We start from the raw sequence: 21,520 nt of genomic DNA, 5'->3' as shown, positions 1-21,520 counted from the left end.
ATTAAACTGACAGTGATTTCATTTTTGGCCAGAATCCTTAAGGTCCCCATTCTGCTTCTGCACGTTGTATGTCCTGAATGCAGAAGAACTGTACAGTACCTTCCCAGTCTCCTCCTCCTTAAATCCCAAACCCAGAGCCATGCCTTCCTCTGACAAACACTGAGTGTTGATCTGAGGATTTGGCATGTCAGCCAGTGTCTACACAAGGCTTAAGTTTCTATTATTATGCAATGGATTATCAGGACAGTACACTGCAACAGAATTACAGAGCCAATCTGCTTTAAAATAAAGCTCCTCTCTTTCATCCCCTCCTACGTTAATTCTTCCCTTTGCAATTTTTTTTTATTATTGTTTTTGCAAGTCAATCTTCTTCTTTGCTAAAAGAGGCTAAATACACCTGTCTACAGGAGATTTGCAAACCCTGCTTTGAATTATCACAAGAGAAGTGCAAAAAAAAAAAAACCCTCCCAGGCTCCTTGGATCTGTCTATATCCTCAGCTTTCCCAAGCTGTGGAGGGCTCTGCCATCTACAGCGCTCATAGGGGATCAGAGCAGATTGCTGTTTTCCGTAGCTTGTCTCTGGCTGTGTGCTTGTGTGTGTAGCTCTCATCCATCCACTGGCTGGCTGGCTTCAACTTCAACGCAACCTCTGCCGTCCAAAATGTGTGTGGTGTATGGGAATGGTGTGGGATGCATGTAAGACACTGATGCAAGGGAATTGTGCTGCTCCAAAATCTGCTACCTAAAACACAGGAGAGGAAATCATGTAAAGGGAGAAATTGGTGGCTGGTCTGTGGCATCCTCTGCAGATTATGATATACAGTACTGTGCAAAGGAGTCCTAGGGGTGCACCTCAGATTACTTGGTGGAATCAGGCTCTGCTGGTTTGCAATCCGAATTTCCTACTCGGAGACGAGGACTGGATCCTATTACTGCCTACATACAGGATGCATGCCATTTAAAGCACTTGGGCAAATGTCTGGCTGAGGTTATTTGTTCCTAAACAAGGATAAATGCTACTTCTCAGAGGTAAGAGCTTATACCATCTCTCTACCCTTGGAACCTTTCAGCAAAGCTATTTAAGTGATTGAGGAAGTTTGAATTGTCAATCTATGTGCGTAGGGAATTATTTAAACTTGGGGAATCAGAGCTCATTTTACCTGGCTAATTCCCTCTGTACATTGCATTAGGAATGGATTGCGGGTATAGGGTGAATTGAGAAAGGAGGGTTTATGTTTGTTGATTACCGCCAGACGACGGCTGAAATGGACCCTCCTGATGTTTTTTTTTTTGTTTTTTTTAGAATGGGAACTTTGAGGGACAGATTTGGTGGTCAGATCTATTTACAGTATACACATTACCTGGGGGGCTGTGGGAAAAGGAATGGCACACTTCTATGGCTTAGGGAATGAGAAAATAATAAGGGTCCACGAAAATCTGCTTGTATCAGTGCAGGGGCTTTTATAATTGTTTGATCCTATTTGTTACAAAAGATCATTGTTTAGTCAAACTCGATATGTTTTATATCATACAAGAAAATAAAAGCACGGTTCAATATTAGGCATCTGATAACTTCAGGAAAAATGTGTCTTTTACTTTAGTGCATTTGAATATGGTTCATATGTAGATTTTTACTAATTAATTACTACACACACAACTATATATATATATATATATATATATATATATATATATATACATATATTTATATATATTTGTAGTAATTAATAAGAAAAGCAACATATGATTCTCATTCATTGTAATATTGTAATATGTATATATATATAATATATATACTACAGTTACGGTTAGATGACACTTGTCCTCTTGTCTACTCTATTGTACTAATGGTCCACAAATCTGACATTTATTTGCTATGTAATTAGTATTTAGTAGCCCTCTGTGTGGTTTAGCTGGATGGCTGTTTAGTACATTGGTCCTGTGGTTCAAGTGCATTTGAAGGGTTAATAGTAATGGTTGTACATTTCAATATAGGGTTAATATTTTGGACACTGAGAAAAAGCTAGGGGGTGATCGCAGCAGAGATTAAGAATAAGGAAAAGAGGTTGACTGGAATTTTCAGGGACAGCTGAATGAACCCACAATGGTTAGCTTAAATTGTAATTTGGGTTACATGAGCCCATCCCTGGCTGCCTAATCCTGGAAGTGGGGCAAGTAGATGAGGTATAGTGGGTTAGGCAAATGGAGCTCAGCGAATTCACTGATGCTGAACACTCTAAACAGGTAACTGAGGCACTGGAGAAGCTACATAGACTTGACTCTGCAGTTTGCTGGAACCTTAGGAGAAGTGTTTATAATGAGGACAGCTGGTAAAGGATAGCAGGCTATAAGCAGCGGGTAGGTAGACGACAGCACAGATACTAAATAGAAGAAAATGTAAAGATCACCCAAACTGTGTCATCTTTTGTGCAACCCAATTATGGGGAAAAAGGAAACATTCAAAGGAGGGAGAGAGCGGTGTAATAATGTGCAATGTCACCTATGCAATGATCCTCTCTGCAAATGAGGATGTCTGTGATGTATTACATCTTCACGCCTTCTGCAATGTGCTGCAAGCCTGCACTGGCAAAAGAGTACATGGTGTGGCTGACATACACCCACTGCTTATATGTATGCACCTCACACGCTGTCTCCGGAATACAGCCCTCCCCTCTATCATTATTAACATGTTCACTAAACTCAGAGTCGTGCCTGAAAACCAGGGCTGGTACTAGGGATGTGCAGCACACTGTAAGCGTGTTTGAATGCTCAGTCATCTCACATGAGCAAAATGCTTAGCTGTAATGCACAGGCTGCCACCAGGGAACAGCAGCAACGTAGTGCAAGGCACATCCATGATCTAAGTGCAACATAGCACGGATACATGACTCACGTGTGCAATAATCCAAGATCAATCTGTTTAGACACGAACCAAGTTTAGGATGAAATGTATTATTTACAGATGTGCTTATACACAGCTGCTGTAAATGATGAATCTGTTATGTTGAAGATTGCTAGAGTTTAGTTTGCTTGTTTTTTTTTATTTTTTCAGTGCTCGTTATGTTTAGCCAGTGTTTCTACATAAATCGGTGCTGAGTATGACCATTAATAAATGAAGGCCTGCAAGGTGCATTATGCCTGCAGAGGAAATCAGGCGGACGCATTATATGTTGCTGTGGTGTTGATTCACAAATTGTGTAGCTAAATAATTGATGACACAACGAGTTACTTGGTGTGAGTTGTGTACTGCGTGTGTCGGTGTATCTAAGCTGCGGGACGTGGGTCATACTTAAATACTCAGTGCACCGTGGAGTCAGGTTGCATATTTTCCTGGTTTGTTTGCTTTCAGATAAAAAGATTTTGCACAGTTGAGGGGTATCCAGGGAATTCTCCAAGATATACAAGACTATCGTACCCTGATAATCATTCATACTGGGAGATTGGATTCCTGGTTGTTGTTATTATTATTATTATTATTTAATAATGTATTATTTTTATTATTATTATTATTATTTAATATATATATTTTTTATTATTATTATTATTAATAAATATATATATTTTTATTATTATTATTATTTAATTTTTTTTTTTTGTTATTATTATTATTTAAGAATTTATTATGATTAATAATAATAATAAAAATAATAATATTATATTACAGTGCATTTTGTAAGCAGGGAGAGTGCCCTTTCTGCTTAAACATATATTTATGCTCAGGAAAAAATCTGATGGTCTGTTTAAGATTGCTGGATGAAGTACAGAAGATAACTACATTATTTTATATCAGTACAGTTGCTGTGTCTGTAGCAGGTAGCTCAAGGCTTATACTCATGCCTAGGTAGCCAGCTGGCATCCAGCTTTTGTAGATTTTAGTAATCCAGCATACTGTAGCTGGCAAAGCATGCTGAGGCTGGTAGTTCCACAACAGCTGGAGGACATCGATTTACCTATGTACTATAAATTCACGGAGTGATGGATGAAGCCTGACCATGTAAACAGAGGCTGTTTAGTAAATAGCTGCGTGCAGTTGTGTAAGATGCTTGCTGTAATATTACCATGCTTGTAGCCCAGGGCGTCCTCAGCTCAGACCTGTTTATCATGTTGTTTAGATAGATAGTAGGCAGGGGATCACACATCCACACATGCCATGGCCCAATCAGTCATGTCGACTTCCCAGGCTCTTCCTCCTGGCGCCCCCTAGTGACTCATATTGGATTGCAAGCTGATAACTTCTATTATTTCAAACATATCCATAATGATGTACAATAAATATTAAAACTAGCTGTTCTCTTTTCTTGACTGATATTTTAGATTTCAATACTAAAAACAAAAAAACAAACCCTGTAAATGAATAAATATCTAGGAAATAATGTGAATGAACTCAATTAAAATGATAATGGAAAATATAGTAATACCCTTCCGATTCGGGCGGGAGCCTCCCGATAAACGGGTGCAGCTCCCGCCCCCCCCGGAAAGGCAGGCAAGCCTCCCGCTGGCCGCCGATCCCCCATCCCCCCCACCAGTACCTGTTAAACCCCCGCAGCGGAGGGGGGTGCTGACGCGATTCACGCTGAATCACGTCATTTTGGCCCCGCCCCCTGCTTCACAATGCCTGTTTTTTTGGCATTGTGTAGCGGGGGTGGTACCAAAATGACGCGATTGCGTGGCCCTGCCCCCTGTCACACCTGCAAAACGACCTCAGCCCATCCGGCCACGCCCCCTTTTGCCGCCCACACCCCCTGTCCTGCTGATCTTGCTGCTCCCTCCTGGAAGGAGCAGCCAGATAGTCGGCAAGTATGGTATTATGTTGTTATGTAGCGTCACGTGTAAAATCCCCTAGGTCAGGGCTTAGTACAGGCCGAGTTCCAAAAGTAATTGTGCCACATCTTTCATCCAAATGTGGAACAATGCAAATATTTTGTGAAACACTTTTGGAATTGATGCTAATAACCACACACAAGACATTATATAAGGCAGCAGCGTATGGCATCATGGGGTAATTTATATAGCAGAAAACATCCCAGTGCAGCATAGAGGGTCTCCGTACCGTGCATAATATCACAAAAGATTTTAATAGTGTTACACTGTAGTATAGTGCAATGGCATACCTCCCAACTATAACGCTTTTGGCGGGACAGTCTCACTATTCAGGGACCGTCATGCTGTTCCACCCGCTGGCCGCAGTGTCCAGCGATGGGAGGAAGTTGGGGTAGATTCCTGTGACTGCTGCTCTGTACAGCAGAGAAGAGCAGCAGTGCTGAACAGATGTAGGGCGCACAACTCTATCCATGATCATGCATCAGACTGTGGGCTGATTTCAATTAGGGGTGAGTTCCCTTTGCAATGGCGTATAAACTCCGGCAACGGCAGAGGAACCTGCCCACCTCTCACATCCTGATTTCGTCCTGGACTCGCTGATTTTTGTGCATAGTCCTATTGCGAATTTAGCCACACTAACTCATTCGGAATTAAGGGGGGGGGGCGAGGTAATTGAATTGACCCCTTTGTTTCCACACATTTATTGATCTCCAGAAACCAGTTGTTCAGTAAACGAGAGGAAACTGATCCCTATGAGACAATGATAGAATAGAAAATTCTGCTGTCAAGGTTCCATAAGAGAGAGCAGCTCCATAGACCTGCTCTAGCACTCACACTGAGCGTTTCAGCTGGGGCACAGATGGTGGTGAGTAAGAAAACATCTTCCAAGGGCCGCCCTCAGGCGTAAGACGCCAGCCGTAAGACGCCAGTTGGGAGGCTAAAATGTATCCCGCACACACTGGAGTTGGTGCCTACCATATGGATTGACAGTCTAAACTAGCAGCATTGTATCAACGATGTAACGGGATGCACGCAGGAAGCCGACGGTCGAAATGCAGACCGCCCGCTTCCGACTGTCTAATCCCGGCAAGGTACTAATGACAGGAGTTGAAATTCCGACGCCTGTCATTAGACCTACGCCAGGAGCCCGACGCTCGGCATACCGAACAAAGGTAAGCTGGGCGCTGGGCGCGGGGGGGAGGGTTAGGTTTTAGGGCTCCCAGTGGGACTTAGGGTTAGGCACCCCCCCCCTCCCCGGGAGAGTTAGGGTTAGGCTAGGGGAAGGCAAGGTAAGGGTTAGGCACTTCCGGGGGGAGGTTAGGGTTAGGCACCCACCCAGGAGACTTAGGGTTAGGCTGCGCGGAAGGGGAGGTTAGGTTTAGGCACTTAGAGGTGGGTTAGGGTTATGCACTTGGGGGGGAGGTTAGGGATAGGCACCCCTTAGGGAGAGTTAGTGTTGAGGGGGGGGGGTAAGGTTAGCGATACTTAATTACGATCGGGATCTTCACCCCTTTCGGGCTGCCGCAGTCGGGATTAGAACCGCTGACTGTGCAGCCGGTGGTATTACACACTGATTCCGTTGTAACACCATGACATGTTATTTTCCATAAGACCAGTACAGAAAGACCCAGCTCTCTATTGCTCTTGAAAACTTTGCCTATGAAATAGGAGGCAGTACATTCGGCATTGAGCAGACACCTATGTGGTAGGCACTTTATATAAGCAAGCTAACCCGGAGGATTTTGCAATGTGAAGACTTTAATAGGAGATCTTGTATCAGTATCTTAAGAAAAAAGATCAACAGTTTTGAACCTTTGGTCCTATATTCAAAATATCTGTTGTGCTTGTATTAAACATATAACAACAAGCGTCACACCATTCAATTAATCATGTTAGTCTTCATTGTCTTATAATATTTAAAAGGACAAAGATGGAGTCTTTGAGACATTGGATATGTGATGTCAAGAGCAGATAGTAGGGGGTACTGTGCTTAAGTGATACTTAACTTTCATCCATTACCCAATAATTCCTGAGTTCTGAATCCCCAAACCCCATTATAATCAGGTCAGAAACTATGGATTATTTATGAGTGTGTGACCTTGGAGAGTTACGTACAGTACAAACCAAAAACAAATCCGAACCAAAACACCGTTAAAACCAAAACACGACGATGAATTAGAACTAAAACATGGGGGTCCGCGCACAACTGTAATATAAGGTGCCTAAACCTAACCCTCTGCCCCCTGTCTCTAACAACTAACAGCGCCCGCTTACCTTCGTTCAGGATGTCGACTGTCGTGATTTCGGCGTCGGGATTAAGACAGGTGTCAGGATTTTGACGCCTATCATTAGTCCCGTGTCGGTTTTCTGACATTGGGATTCCGACAGCCGGTAATGTGACTGCATCCCATATATAGGTTTGATGGGTGCACAAAAGCATTTACACAGAGACACAAAAAATGGGAGCTTGCACTTTATTCGTGCACAATGTATAAATACAGGCAGTGACACAATAATATAATTCCATGAGTTTTTATGGATCATAAATGCATTTTATAGTCAGTTATCCAGCAAGTCTACAACTGGAGCTACAGTAAATTAAAATATAACTCGTCGCTGATTCTAGCAATCAGAATGTTACAGTTTGTCTCATAGCATTTCAGACCTTATTGCTATTATTAGGAGGACTATTCCTGCAGATAATTACACTCTGAATCACTGAGCCATGCATGTATAGATGTGCTGCTACATACAGCATTGTTCCCTAGGAGAACACTCAGCACAAAGCGGGATATAACACATACACAGCTTTGTTGCTGGTCCTCACAACCTATCACAACAAGGGTCAATGACGCTTTCTCCATCGCAACTTTATACCATTGTGTCTAGAAAGAAGAAAATGTTCCAAGCGCTCGCTAACATAATGCGCTGAAGGTAACAATCTAAAAATAATCATAGATTGTGTCTGTGGTTCAAGGTCATTCTGTTACGGGGGGAAAATACAATGAGTAAGAAGATCTAATTTATAAAATGTATGTTTATGCACTCAGGGCCCGATTCAGACCCGCTCGCTAGATGCGTTCGCACGCAGCCAAAGTATGCAAATCCCGCAATCGCACGGCAAGGCATTAGCACGCCCACTATGTCTTGGCATGCAATCGAGGTGTGTATTTAGAGGCCCACCAGCCTGTCTTAAGATGCCCACTTTCCCACGTCATCTCCAGGAAGTGTATGCAACAATCGGTAACATCCAGTAACATCGGACCCATACGCAGTACTTGTGGCTGACCGTACCCTACTGCAAGCACTGCGAGTGCTTCAGTGTGTAATTCAACCATGTGACGTGTACTATGACGCTGCGTCTTAATTATGCATGCCTCTGAAACGGCGGTAAGACACGCATGCGTTCGCACCACCACACCCCCGTTTTCATCGACCACCCCCTGTCACCAACCATAAACGGCTTGTTCTGTCACTCATTCTAGTGAGCTGGCTATGCGCAGCTTCCCGATCACATGGACTAGTTTGCGCAAGCGCACTACGACTTATACGCATGCGCATATTGCAAACATCGGCAGGCTACGTGCGAACGCAGCCTAGCGAGCGGGTCTGAATCGGGCCCTCAATTTGATGCACATTCTGCAAATTAACTTGTACAAGTTTTCCTTCATCTCAGAAATGGAACCTCTCTACCGATGGGCAAACTTGCTTAAGTCAAAGAAAGAGAGTCAGGTGTGCACTAGGGGGCTAAGGGCCTGATTCAGCAAGGATCGCTATTCTGCTAATACGCATACTATGTAGTTGCTAATATCAGCGGTGAAATGCAAATGTTTGCAATCGCATTGTGATCATAGCCCAACATAAGGACGCCCACGTCCCCTTACTCACATCCATATACTTAGCCAGCATAGCGAATTCATCTGTAACATCGAGTAACATCGGACACATACTCATAGGCAAGACAGGTCAGACCTCAGGAATTGCTTATTTCAGTGCACACTATGAGGCATCAGGCTGCGTCTGGTAGCGTAGAGGCTAATTTATGCACGTCCCTGCCATGGCGTTGAGATGCACTGGCACGCCTGCATTTGTCCGATCACCACCCACAAACGGCACTTCCCGCCAATCACTCTGCTCTGTCTGCGTAGTCTCTGCAGATGCAGTTCCCACGCGCGCACTGCAATGCATGCGCTGTACGTATGAATTGACCGATTGCCTGCGTACTAGCAACTGCGTTCCTTGCTGAATCAGGCCCTAAGTCAGCATTGCATGCTAGTGCGCAGGACCCGTTCTGTGCATGTGTAGAACGGGTCCCATGTGATTGACAGGCAGAGGCCTGTAAGGGGCGGTGTGGGAGTGGGGACAGCCGGCGTTACCGGAAACGAGGGCATGTCCTCCCCATTTTCCGGGAATTCCACGGACATAGGGCCTGATTCAGAGCCTGACGCTCTTTAAGAGCGCTCGCTCTGAATCAGGGCGTTGTTTTTCTTTATTGTTGCGGCCTGCTGGCCGCTCGCTATTCTGTGGGTGACCACCCACAGCTTTTGCGAGCGGCCAGGTGAATGTTGCGACCATCGCGGCTTGCAATGAGACCCTTGTGGTAGGGTCTCGTCCATTGCAAGCCCCAGAGAGCTTCCTGCTCTAACAGAGCAGGAAGCTCTCCACTGACATCACTGGTGATGTCACTGGTGATGTCAGTGGTGCCTCCCACAAACGGCAAGTGTTCCATCGGGAACGCCTCCGTTTGTGTAGCCACCCCCCCTCCCCGCCTACAAAACGGGGCGAGCTGTCGATCAACATCGACAGCCACCCCGTTTGTAGTGAGCCCCAGAGCGAGAGAATTTCTCTCTCGCTCTGGGGCTCACGCATACGTGTGCAGTACCTCACCATCGACCTGCTGGTGAGCGCTATGCGCTCGCAAGCGGGTCTGAATCAGGGCCATAGTTTCCTGGTCTCGCATGCCGGCCAGCCTGTGTAAGCCGAGGCTTACTCAGCTGGATGGCCGCAATGGTTTTCTCAGCCTGTGCCCACGGTCGCAGATGTCAGACACCTACTGCATTTGCATATTTGCAAGGACGGAACTACAAAGCTGCTTGCGCGCATCTTTGCAATTCCGTCCTGCGCTGAATCACCCCCTAGGATCTTTAAATTGATTACAAGCCGCTTACAAAGTGGGAACTGCAAGCCACTAAAAAGGAAGAACAAAAAAAGTAAAGTAGTGCTGATAGACAGTAATCAGTAATCAGAGGACTTGGGGCCTGATTCAGAGCCGTTCGCTATTTGTGGTCGTTCGTTCAAAAACAAGGGGTGGCTATTCAAATGATCCATTCGCAAATTGCAGTCTGTTCCCACCTCTAAGTCTGAACGAGCGAGCAAAACATACGCTCGTTTTTTTGATAAAAACGCCCCCTGGCCGCACGCACCATACGTCATGTCCGCTATTTATTAGATTAATCGAGTACATCGTACAGCGTATGAACTGCTCGCTATTCTTGTGGTTGGTTTTTTCAACCGCTATTTTGCGAGCAGTTCTGAGTTAAAAAAAAACAAGTGACGTGGTCAATGACGCTGCTGTATTAATTATGCACTCCCTTAAAACGCCCGTTTTGACCTTTAAGCACGCCTGCGTTCGGATCTCCACTCCCCGTTTTCAAGCACCTTCCCCTGTTACCACCCACATACGCCTCATTCTGTCACTCAAAATAGCAGGCCCTCGCTATATTGCGTACCAACGATTTTCGGCCGCACTGACTGGTTCGCGCATGCGTACTAAAAACCGTACGCATGCGCAGATGTGCGAACATCGCTCGGAACGAGCGTACTGCCGCTAGCGAGTGGCTCTGAATGAGGGCCTTGGTTATAAATTGAATCTAAAACGTGAAAATACACATTGCAAACACATAAAACAGGACAATGTAAAAATCAAGTATTAATGCAACATATTGCTAAAGCCACAATATATCAAAATATATGAGAACAATAAGCCTGCAAGTGGTGAAGTGATTGGGGGAATGTTATTTGGACAATCCATGGTTGCTGACTTTTAGCTCCCTCCTTCCGGGAGGGAGCTGTCAGGCTTCCTCAGCAGGGGGGTGGGGGTGTCGCTGCAAAAAGGGGGACGTGGCCTGGCAAATGACGCTTCAATGGGGGCGTGACAGCACGATCATATCATCGCAGCCACGCCCCCTCTTTGCAATGCCGGGAATAATGGTATTGTGAAGCAGGGGGCGTAGCTACGATGACACATGTCACCATCCCCTTCGCTGCCGGGGTTTATACTGTAATTGCGGGGGGCAGACAGGGAGACTTGCCTGCCTTTCTGGGGGGGGCAGGTGCGGCACCCGTTTTGGGGAGGCTCCGGGATGAAGCGGGAGGGTAGGCAAGTATGGGACAATCCCAAGCAGATTCCAGAACGGATGTGGTTCAGGTGGCACAGGCCCTCATTCAGAGCCGTACGCTATTTGCGGTCGTTCGTTTAAAAACAAGGGGTGGCTATTCAAATGATCCGTACGCACATTGCAGTCTGTTCACGCCTCTAAGTCTGAACGAGCGAGCAAAACATACGCTCGTTTATTTGTTAAAAACGCCCCCTGGCCGCACGCATCCTACGTCATGTCCTCTATTTATTAGATTAATCGAGTACATCGACCAGCGTATGAACTGCTCGCTATTCTTGTGGTTGGTGTTTGCTACCACAAATTTGCGTGCAGTTCGGGCTATAAAATAACCCAGTGACGTGGTCAATGACGCTGCTGTTTTAAATATACACACCCATAAAACGCCCGTTTTGACCTTTAAGCACGCCTGCGTTCGGATCTCCACTCCCCATTTTCAAGCACCTTCCCCTGTTACCACCCACATACGCCTCATTCTGTCACTCAAAATAGCCGGCACTCGCTATATAGCGTACAAAGGATTTTCGGCCGCACTGACTGGTTCGCGCATGCGTACTAAAAAGCGTACGCATGCGCAGATGTGCAAACATCGCTCGGAACGAGCGTACTGTTGTTAACGTGCGGCTCTGAATGAGGGCCACAGTTCTTAGCGACGCCCCATGATGCACTGTCCCCCTTCCCTGATTGGGCCACCGCCAGCCGTTTCCACAGCGCAAGCTTCGGCCCACATTGCGCATGATGGAGATGGTACAACATTCAGGATTATATTAAAGATTTGTAGCGCAGTGTTGCCACATGACTCCTTTATGGGCCTGATTAACTACAGGCCTCTATTACGATCGCAGCTATGATTATGCACTCAGGTCTGCTGCGAAAATATGATAATGAATGCAATCGTAAAGCCGTCACACAGCCAGCATAGAGACGCCAATCTGCGTATACATCGGGAACATCGAGTAACATCGGCCCCTCAGGCACAATTACAGCAGGTCTGACCTTACTCAGAAATTGCTAACCTCGTCGCACGCAGTGAGTACTCAAGCTGCATATGTCGTCGCAAGACCATGCAATGGCGTTCGGACAGGCACACCTGCGTTTCTCCAGCCACACCCCTGTCGCCACCCCCAAATGCTGACGTCCCATCTCTCGGTCTGCGATGGCTTTGTATCTGCGTAAACGATCGTAGTGCGATCGCAATGCTAACTCACGCCCGCACACTGCTGTGCATAGGCATGAGCAGTACACACCACTGTCCGATCTGCGTACGCTGTTGCGCGCCATAATAAATCAGGCCCTATGTACTCTATATAGTCACTAATCTCCTCAATAACTTCCAGCGTCCCTATATTTTACATTGGGATATTTGGGGGTGCATTAGTCACATTATATTATATTTTTGAAGCCTCACTACCTGAAAGGCTACACTTTCTAAGGAATCTACCATCTTAGATAAGAAATAAAACATCCCACCCCTTCCACGGTTTCCCTTAGTAAATGTCTTACTTTGATTTATAGGTCTTACCTAGAAGGGAAAGGCTTTCAGGTTTTATTGCATGTTGGACTATTAGTTTATGTAGCTCCCTGTGGGTCATGCAACAGGTTTTATTACTACTGTGAAGAGCACATGTTGCTGCATCTGACAATCTGGTGGGACTTTACAGGTGCATATGGGAAAGATTTCTGGGCTGCACAACCTGAATATATATATAATGGGAGGTGCTACCTGATGAGACTAATTGCTGGCACAAAAACAGACAAATCTCAGGTGCACAACTCCAAATCATCAATACTATATATAAATGCAATAAAATTTTGCAATCAATAGAGGTTTTTAGCATAATCATGGCCAAGGTTATGGGCCTACCCACCATATCCAGGTAACCTCTTTCGGGTAGGTCCCTAACATACCAAGGTTCAAATCCAGAGCGCAGGACCCCCCAAAAAATGCCCCAGCCAAGCTGCCCCACGGCACCAGCATAGTAAGAAAAGTGCAGTTTAAAGAGATAGTTAGGAGCAGCTGCAGCTGCATATATTGCTCTATTGATTGCAAAATTTTATTGCATTTATATAGTATTAATAATTTGGAGTTGTGCACCTGAGATTTGTCTGTTTCTGTGCCTGCAATTAGTCTCATCAGGTAGCACCTCCCATTATTTATATAGTCAGGTTGTGCAGTCCAGAAATCTTTTCCATATGCTCCATTTAATGTGCTTTATTGCACACCTGAGGGAAAGGAGACGCCCTTATTCTGGATTAGCTCCCTCCCTTATTGGTTTAAAAGCATGGAGTATGGTAATGTATATGCACACTGTATTAGGCACAATTCTAGGTAAGTCCTACAAGTTATATACTGTAGTGCAACTTTGGTTCATTTTTGGGGCGTGGGTCCCCCTGGATTGCATTGGTTGATCTGTCTCAGGGCACTGCATTGTAACACATTTTCCATTATAACACATTTTAACCCTTCACTGTGTGTTTAATATATATGTACTTCACCCCTTTTTTATTTTCATTCCTTATATGCAGCTGTAGCTGCTCTTAACTATCTCTTTAAACTGCACTTTTCTTACTATGCTGGTGCCGTGGGGCAGCTTGGCTGGGGCATTTTTTGGGGGGTCCTGCGCTCTGGATTTGAACCCTAGTATGTTAGGGACCTACCCGAAAGCGGTTACCTGGATGTGGTGGGTAGGCCCATAACCTTGGCCATGATTATGCTAAAAACCTCTATTGATTGCAAAATTTTATTGCATTTATATATATCATTAATAAGTTGGAGTTGTGCACCTGAGATTTGTCTGTTTCTGGGACTTTACAGGTGGAAGGGCCGTATAACCAGTTAGCCGCTAACAAGGTGTGATGAATCGCCTGCCAGTATGTTATGTCACCTGGTGCAGCTGCTCCGACAGGCAGGCAGGCAGGCAGGCAGGCAGGCAGCAGACAGTGCTAGAGGATGCATTTATGATACAGATGTCATATTGATCAGTTGACCAGACTGCAGGGCTGGCAGTAAAAGCTTGATCACAAGTATTACGTTTAGGTGAATGAACCCATATGGTTATGATTAATCTAGATTCATTCATTAATATCATGATTAAGAAAAACACTTCCAGGTGTCCGCTTCTGATTGGTGGGATATTCCTCATCTGTCACATGTATTATTAAGGGCGCTTTAGCCTGCTCCGTGCAAATACGGTCATGAAATATACTTCAGGCCGGATTAAGGGCACATGGGACTGGGGCTGAAATTGGTGAAGGGCCTGTTGTGAGAAGTACACAGGGTGTGGCCAGAGCTGTGTGGGTGTGGCCAGTGTTGTGTGGGTGTGGCCAGTACCATGTGGGTGTGTATAACCCCTGCACTATAAGGCCCAATGTTAAAAGTAGAAAAAACTGCATCCTTTTGTGAGGAAAATAGAAATAAATTGCAATACTTATGATTTATGGATGAGTGTGTGGCCAGCTGGGCGTCTGTCATGACGATGGGACTATTTTTATGTGGAGGTCTGAGTCTGCAATAAAATTTCCATCACTGTTAATCTGCCCCTCTCTTTGCTATTTTGAGAATACTACCAGCATCTTGATGGGAATGGAATCCTGAGAGGGGGCGGCTTGGCATTGCCAGGCTCCCGTCACCTCCATGCCACAGCATATGCTGCACTTAGTGGCGGAAGTTATGCCTCAGTGCCCAGAGGCAGGATCATCCAAACTTTTCCCGAGCCCACCCCATCCCCGCCACTGATCATCCCTATTTGCTCCTCCCCCACCCCTAGATCATGTGACTTTGCATCCCTCCCCCCCATTGCAAGACTCACCATTCTTGTTTGCTCAAAATGAGTAAATGGCTTCCTCACCCGCTTCTCGATGACCATGCTGATGCCACACAAACCTGGCGCCGGGAAGAAAATGCTTCCGTGGCCACTTGTCGTTCCGCCGCTGTCTGCAACACCTGTAGTTCCAAATCTGCATACATACAAACTCAAAACAGGCCTTAAGAATTACATATAATATAGAAGACAATAACAGTGACATTGTATAGTTATACGGTATATACAGTGCATACAGAATCAGAACAGGCCCTAAGAATACACGTGTAGTAACATAGAAGATATTATTTATTCCTACAAAATAAGAATATGTACTAAGAATGACATCTAGTATACTGAATAGGAGACATGATCCATCTATACACAGAAAGACCAGAAGCTGATGTCATTTGGCAATTGCTGGGGAACAGCCATGTAATCGCTACAACATAGTTGAGACCCTATACCGTCTCCCTTTCCATACTTGCTACTAAGATAATCGAGGTTCGGATAGATCAGAGGGCATATAAACCCCTTGGCAGGAATACGTGGGGTTAATAAAGTTATGAAGGGCAGTGTTAGTTTTATGATGGACAGGTTGACATTAGGAAGGATTGGTGAGTGTTGTGTTAAGGGGCGTGGTTAGTAGGAGTTTCTAATAAGCACATTAGTTGACTGCTCCCAAAATTGAGCTTTCATTAGACGGAGTTCATAAATTTCTCGGCACATTTTATTAACTACTTCTGAGGATATAACTATTATGTCTTTTAATGTATTCTAATATTTATTGTGCAAATTGTTATTTTATTAATTTGTTTATAGATATATGTTTTGCTTATTAAATATCGTTTTTGATATTTTTTGCGCTCATTATTGTATAATAATAGTTTTTGCTTGTTTTGCTTGTTTATCTAGAATATTACAGATTTACTCTGTAGGAGCAGCAGAAAATCACTGTCATGATAACTTAATTGCAGACCAATTTTATTTTAAGAGTTTTATCATATATGCGCCTGAATTTTATTTGTTTTGTTATTGTATTGGGTAGGTCTGTAATGTTACACTGCCTCTTTTGAACTTGATCTCCCACCCTCCCTCCCCCAATTTTCCTTTTGTGTTTTGTGTCGGCTTTATTTCAAGGGCGGGAAAGAACGGCAGTGTCTATATAAAGCATCCACCATGCTGCAGTATGAGCAGTGCGCCCCCTTCTATGCACTGGTTAGGCTGATTTTACCCTACTGGGGTCAGCGGCACCTCTCGTCGGAGTGGGCTAAAATAGTGCATTGGGATGGGGGCTGGATACCGTCTAACTTGCCAGAGAGGGATATCGGCCCTTGCAAGTTTTTATATCACTCTTACACTTGAATTGGGATAGTGGCCCATTCAGTGAGTGCATTACATCCTTGCTTATGTCACGTGTAGCGTCAGGTTACTGGTCGTTCTTTCTTATTCCACCATACTCTGATTGTAAAATAAATAAAGCTGACCATTTATTTTTGATCGGATATACTTTGCCTGTCTCTTTATTTTAGTTAAGTTGTGATAATATGTTTATGGTTGCACACATTATCTGCCTATAGGGAGTTTAATAAACTTCCATTGGATTATATGCACTTTTAAAATATAACCTCACATTATTTGTTTTCCTTGTGGAAATAGCTTGAATGAATAACCGAAGCAGCTGGCAGCGAATTATGTCATCACAGCAGGTTACTCTGATCATTCGCCGTGCAGAGGGGTAGATTATTATTACATAGGACAAAGGTGTTATAGCCCCAGGTCCACCCAGAGAGGGATTAATGGAAAGTGGAAAGAAACCATAAAATGCAGGAAGATCTATCTCAGGCACTTGGAATTGTAGCCAAAACATTGACATCTACACAAGCATAGTAATGCCTGCTGGGCCCTCCGTGCATAGTAATGCCTGCTGGGCCCTCCGTGTATAGTAATGCCTGCTGGGCCCTCCGTGCATAGTAATGCCTGCTGGACCCTCTGTGCATAGTAATGCCTGCTGGGAGCTCCGTGCATAGTAATGCCTGCTGGACCCTCTGTGCATAGTAATGCCTGCTGGACCCTCTGTGAATAGTAATGCCTGCTGGGCCCTCTGTGCAGAGTAATGCCTGCTGGACCCTCTGTGCATAGTAATGCCTGCTGGACCCTCTGTGCATAGTAATGCCTGCTGGACCCTCTGTGCATAGTAATGCCTGCTGGGAGCTCCGTGCATAGTAAAGCCTGCTGGGAGCTCCGTGTATAGTAATGCCTGCTGGGAGCTCCGTGTATAGTAATGCCTGCTGGACCCTCTGTGCATAGTAATGCCTGCTGGACCCTCCGTGCATAGTAATGCCTTCTGGGAGCTCCGTGCATAGTAATGCCTGCTGGACCCTCCGTGCATAGTAATGCCTGCTGGACCCTCCGTGCATAGTAATGCCTGCTGGACCCTCCATGCATAGTAATGCCTGCTGGACCCTCCGTGTATAGTAATGCCTGCTGGGCCCTCCGTGCATAGTAATGCCTGCTGGACCCTCTGTGCATAGTAATGCCTGCTGGGAGCTCCGTGCATAGTAATGCCTGCTGGACCCTCTGTGCATAGTAATGCCTGCTGGACCCTCCGTGCATAGTAATGCCTTCTGGGAGCTCCGTGCATAGTAATGCCTGCTGGACCCTCCGTGCATAGTAATGCCTGCTGGACCCTCCGTGCATAGTAATGCCTGCTGGACCCTCCATGCATAGTAATGCCTGCTGGACCCTCCGTGTATAGTAATGCCTGCTGGGCCCTCCGTGCATAGTAATGCCTGCTGGACCCTCTGTGCATAGTAATGCCTGCTGGGAGCTCCGTGCATAGTAATGCCTGCTGGACCCTCTGTGCATAGTAATGCCTGCTGGACCCTCTGTGAATAGTAATGCCTGCTGGGCCCTCCGTGCAGAGTAATGCCTGCTGGGCCCTCCGTGCATAGTAATGCCTGCTGGACCCTCTGTGCATAGTAACGCCTGCTGGGCCCTCCATGTATAGTAATGCCTGCTGGGCCCTCTGTGCATAGTAATGCCTGCTGGACCCTCTGTGCATAGTAATGCCTGCTGGGAGCTCCGTGCATAGTAATGCCTGCTGGACCCTCTGTGCATAGTAATGCCTGCTGGGCCCTCCGTGCAGAGTAATGCCTGCTGGGCCCTCCGTGCATAGTAATGCCTGCTGGGCCCTCCGTGCATAGTAATGCCTGCTGGACCCTCTGTGCATAGTAATGCCTGCTGGACCCTCTGTGCATAGTAATGCCTGCTGGGAGCTCCGTGCATAGTAAAGCCTGCTGGGAGCTCCGTGTATAGTAATGCCTGCTGGGAGCTCCGTGTATAGTAATGCCTGCTGGACCCTCTGTGCATAGTAATGCCTGCTGGACCCTCCGTGCATAGTAATGCCTTCTGGGAGCTCCGTGCATAGTAATGCCTGCTGGACCCTCCGTGCATAGTAATGCCTGCTGGACCCTCCGTGCATAGTAATGCCTGCTGGACCCTCCGTGCATAGTAATGCCTGCTGGGCCTCCATGCATAGTAATGCCTGCTGGGCCCTCCGTGCATAGTAATGCCTGCTGGGAGCTCTGTGTATAGTAATGCTTGCTGGGCCCTCTGTGTATAGTAATGCCTGCTGGGCCCTCTGTGCAGAGTAATGCCTGCTGGACCCTCTGTGCATAGTAATGCCTGCTGGACCCTCTGTGCATAGTAATGCCTGCTGGACCCTCTGTGCATAGTAATGCCTGCTGGGAGCTCCGTGCATAGTAAAGCCTGCTGGGAGCTCCGTGTATAGTAATGCCTGCTGGGAGCTCCGTGTATAGTAATGCCTGCTGGACCCTCTGTGCATAGTAATGCCTGCTGGACCCTCCGTGCATAGTAATGCCTTCTGGGAGCTCCGTGCATAGTAATGCCTGCTGGACCCTCCGTGCATAGTAATGCCTGCTGGACCCTCCGTGCATAGTAATGCCTGCTGGACCCTCCATGCATAGTAATGCCTGCTGGACCCTCCGTGTATAGTAATGCCTGCTGGGCCCTCCGTGCATAGTAATGCCTGCTGGACCCTCTGTGCATAGTAATGCCTGCTGGGAGCTCCGTGCATAGTAATGCCTGCTGGACCCTCTGTGCATAGTAATGCCTGCTGGACCCTCTGTGAATAGTAATGCCTGCTGGGCCCTCCGTGCAGAGTAATGCCTGCTGGGCCCTCCGTGCATAGTAATGCCTGCTGGACCCTCTGTGCATAGTAACGCCTGCTGGGCCCTCCATGTATAGTAATGCCTGCTGGGCCCTCTGTGCATAGTAATGCCTGCTGGACCCTCTGTGCATAGTAATGCCTGCTGGGAGCTCCGTGCATAGTAATGCCTGCTGGACCCTCTGTGCATAGTAATGCCTGCTGGGCCCTCCGTGCAGAGTAATGCCTGCTGGGCCCTCCGTGCATAGTAATGCCTGCTGGGCCCTCCGTGCATAGTAATGCCTGCTGGACCCTCTGTGCATAGTAATGCCTGCTGGACCCTCTGTGCATAGTAATGCCTGCTGGGAGCTCCGTGCATAGTAAAGCCTGCTGGGAGCTCCGTGTATAGTAATGCCTGCTGGGAGCTCCGTGTATAGTAATGCCTGCTGGACCCTCTGTGCATAGTAATGCCTGCTGGACCCTCCGTGCATAGTAATGCCTTCTGGGAGCTCCGTGCATAGTAATGCCTGCTGGACCCTCCGTGCATAGTAATGCCTGCTGGACCCTCCGTGCACAGTAATGCCTGCTGGACCCTCCGTGCATAGTAATGCCTGCTGGACCCTCCATGCATAGTAATGCCTGCTGGGCCTCCATGCATAGTAATGCCTGCTGGGCCCTCCGTGCATAGTAATGCCTGCTGGGAGCTCTGTGTATAGTAATGCTTGCTGGGCCCTCTGTGTATAGTAATGCCTGCTGGGCCCTCTGTGCAGAGTAATGCCTGCTGGACCCTCTGTGCATAGTAATGCCTGCTGGACCCTCTGTGCATAGTAATGCCTGCTGGACCCTCTGTGCATAGTAATGCCTGCTGGGAGCTCCGTGCATAGTAAAGCCTGCTGGGAGCTCCGTGTATAGTAATGCCTGCTGGGAGCTCCGTGTATAGTAATGCCTGCTGGACCCTCTGTGCATAGTAATGCCTGCTGGACCCTCCGTGCATAGTAATGCCTTCTGGGAGCTCCGTGCATAGTAATGCCTGCTGGACCCTCCGTGCATAGTAATGCCTGCTGGACCCTCCGTGCATAGTAATGCCTGCTGGACCCTCCATGCATAGTAATGCCTGCTGGACCCTCCGTGTATAGTAATGCCTGCTGGGCCCTCCGTGCATAGTAATGCCTGCTGGACCCTCTGTGCATAGTAATGCCTGCTGGGAGCTCCGTGCATAGTAATGCCTGCTGGACCCTCTGTGCATAGTAATGCCTGCTGGACCCTCTGTGAATAGTAATGCCTGCTGGGCCCTCCGTGCAGAGTAATGCCTGCTGGGCCCTCCGTGCATAGTAATGCCTGCTGGACCCTCTGTGCATAGTAACGCCTGCTGGGCCCTCCATGTATAGTAATGCCTGCTGGGCCCTCTGTGCATAGTAATGCCTGCTGGACCCTCTGTGCATAGTAATGCCTGCTGGGAGCTCCGTGCATAGTAATGCCTGCTGGACCCTCTGTGCATAGTAATGCCTGCTGGGCCCTCCGTGCAGAGTAATGCCTGCTGGGCCCTCCGTGCATAGTAATGCCTGCTGGGCCCTCCGTGCATAGTAATGCCTGCTGGACCCTCTGTGCATAGTAATGCCTGCTGGACCCTCTGTGCATAGTAATGCCTGCTGGGAGCTCCGTGCATAGTAAAGCCTGCTGGGAGCTCCGTGTATAGTAATGCCTGCTGGGAGCTCCGTGTATAGTAATGCCTGCTGGACCCTCTGTGCATAGTAATGCCTGCTGGACCCTCCGTGCATAGTAATGCCTTCTGGGAGCTCCGTGCATAGTAATGCCTGCTGGACCCTCCGTGCATAGTAATGCCTGCTGGACCCTCCGTGCATAGTAATGCCTGCTGGACCCTCCGTGCATAGTAATGCCTGCTGGACCCTCCATGCATAGTAATGCCTGCTGGGCCTCCATGCATAGTAATGCCTGCTGGGCCCTCCGTGCATAGTAATGCCTGCTGGGAGCTCTGTGTATAGTAATGCTTGCTGGGCCCTCTGTGTATAGTAATGCCTGCTGGGCCCTCTGTGCAGAGTAATGCCTGCTGGACCCTCTGTGCATAGTAATGCCTGCTGGACCCTCTGTGCATAGTAATGCCTGCTGGACCCTCTGTGCATAGTAATGCCTGCTGGGAGCTCCGTGCATAGTAAAGCCTGCTGGGAGCTCCGTGTATAGTAATGCCTGCTGGGAGCTCCGTGTATAGTAATGCCTGCTGGACCCTCTGTGCATAGTAATGCCTGCTGGACCCTCCGTGCATAGTAATGCCTTCTGGGAGCTCCGTGCATAGTAATGCCTGCTGGACCCTCCGTGCA

The 21,520-nt window shown here is 47.0% G+C and overlaps 1 protein-coding gene across 1 annotated transcript in view; it reads left to right on the top strand.

The window, feature by feature from the left end:
- The first annotated feature begins 538 nt into the window (after window positions 1-538).
- LRFN2 (leucine rich repeat and fibronectin type III domain containing 2) overlaps window positions 539-21,520 on the top strand; it is a 669,153-nt gene continuing 648,171 nt past the window's right edge. The window contains exon 1 of the mRNA XM_088451846.1: window positions 539-1,029. The gene's annotated coding sequence lies outside the window, so the exon portion shown is untranslated. The remainder of the gene's footprint in view (window positions 1,030-21,520) is intronic.

This window comes from Taudactylus pleione, unplaced genomic scaffold (genome assembly GCF_031769625.1).
Source record: "Taudactylus pleione unplaced genomic scaffold, aTauple2 ptg000031l, whole genome shotgun sequence".
Lineage (NCBI taxonomy): Eukaryota > Metazoa > Chordata > Amphibia > Anura > Myobatrachidae > Taudactylus > Taudactylus pleione.
Note: the sequence above shows the minus strand (reverse complement) of the source record. Positions and strands in the feature narration are given on the sequence as shown.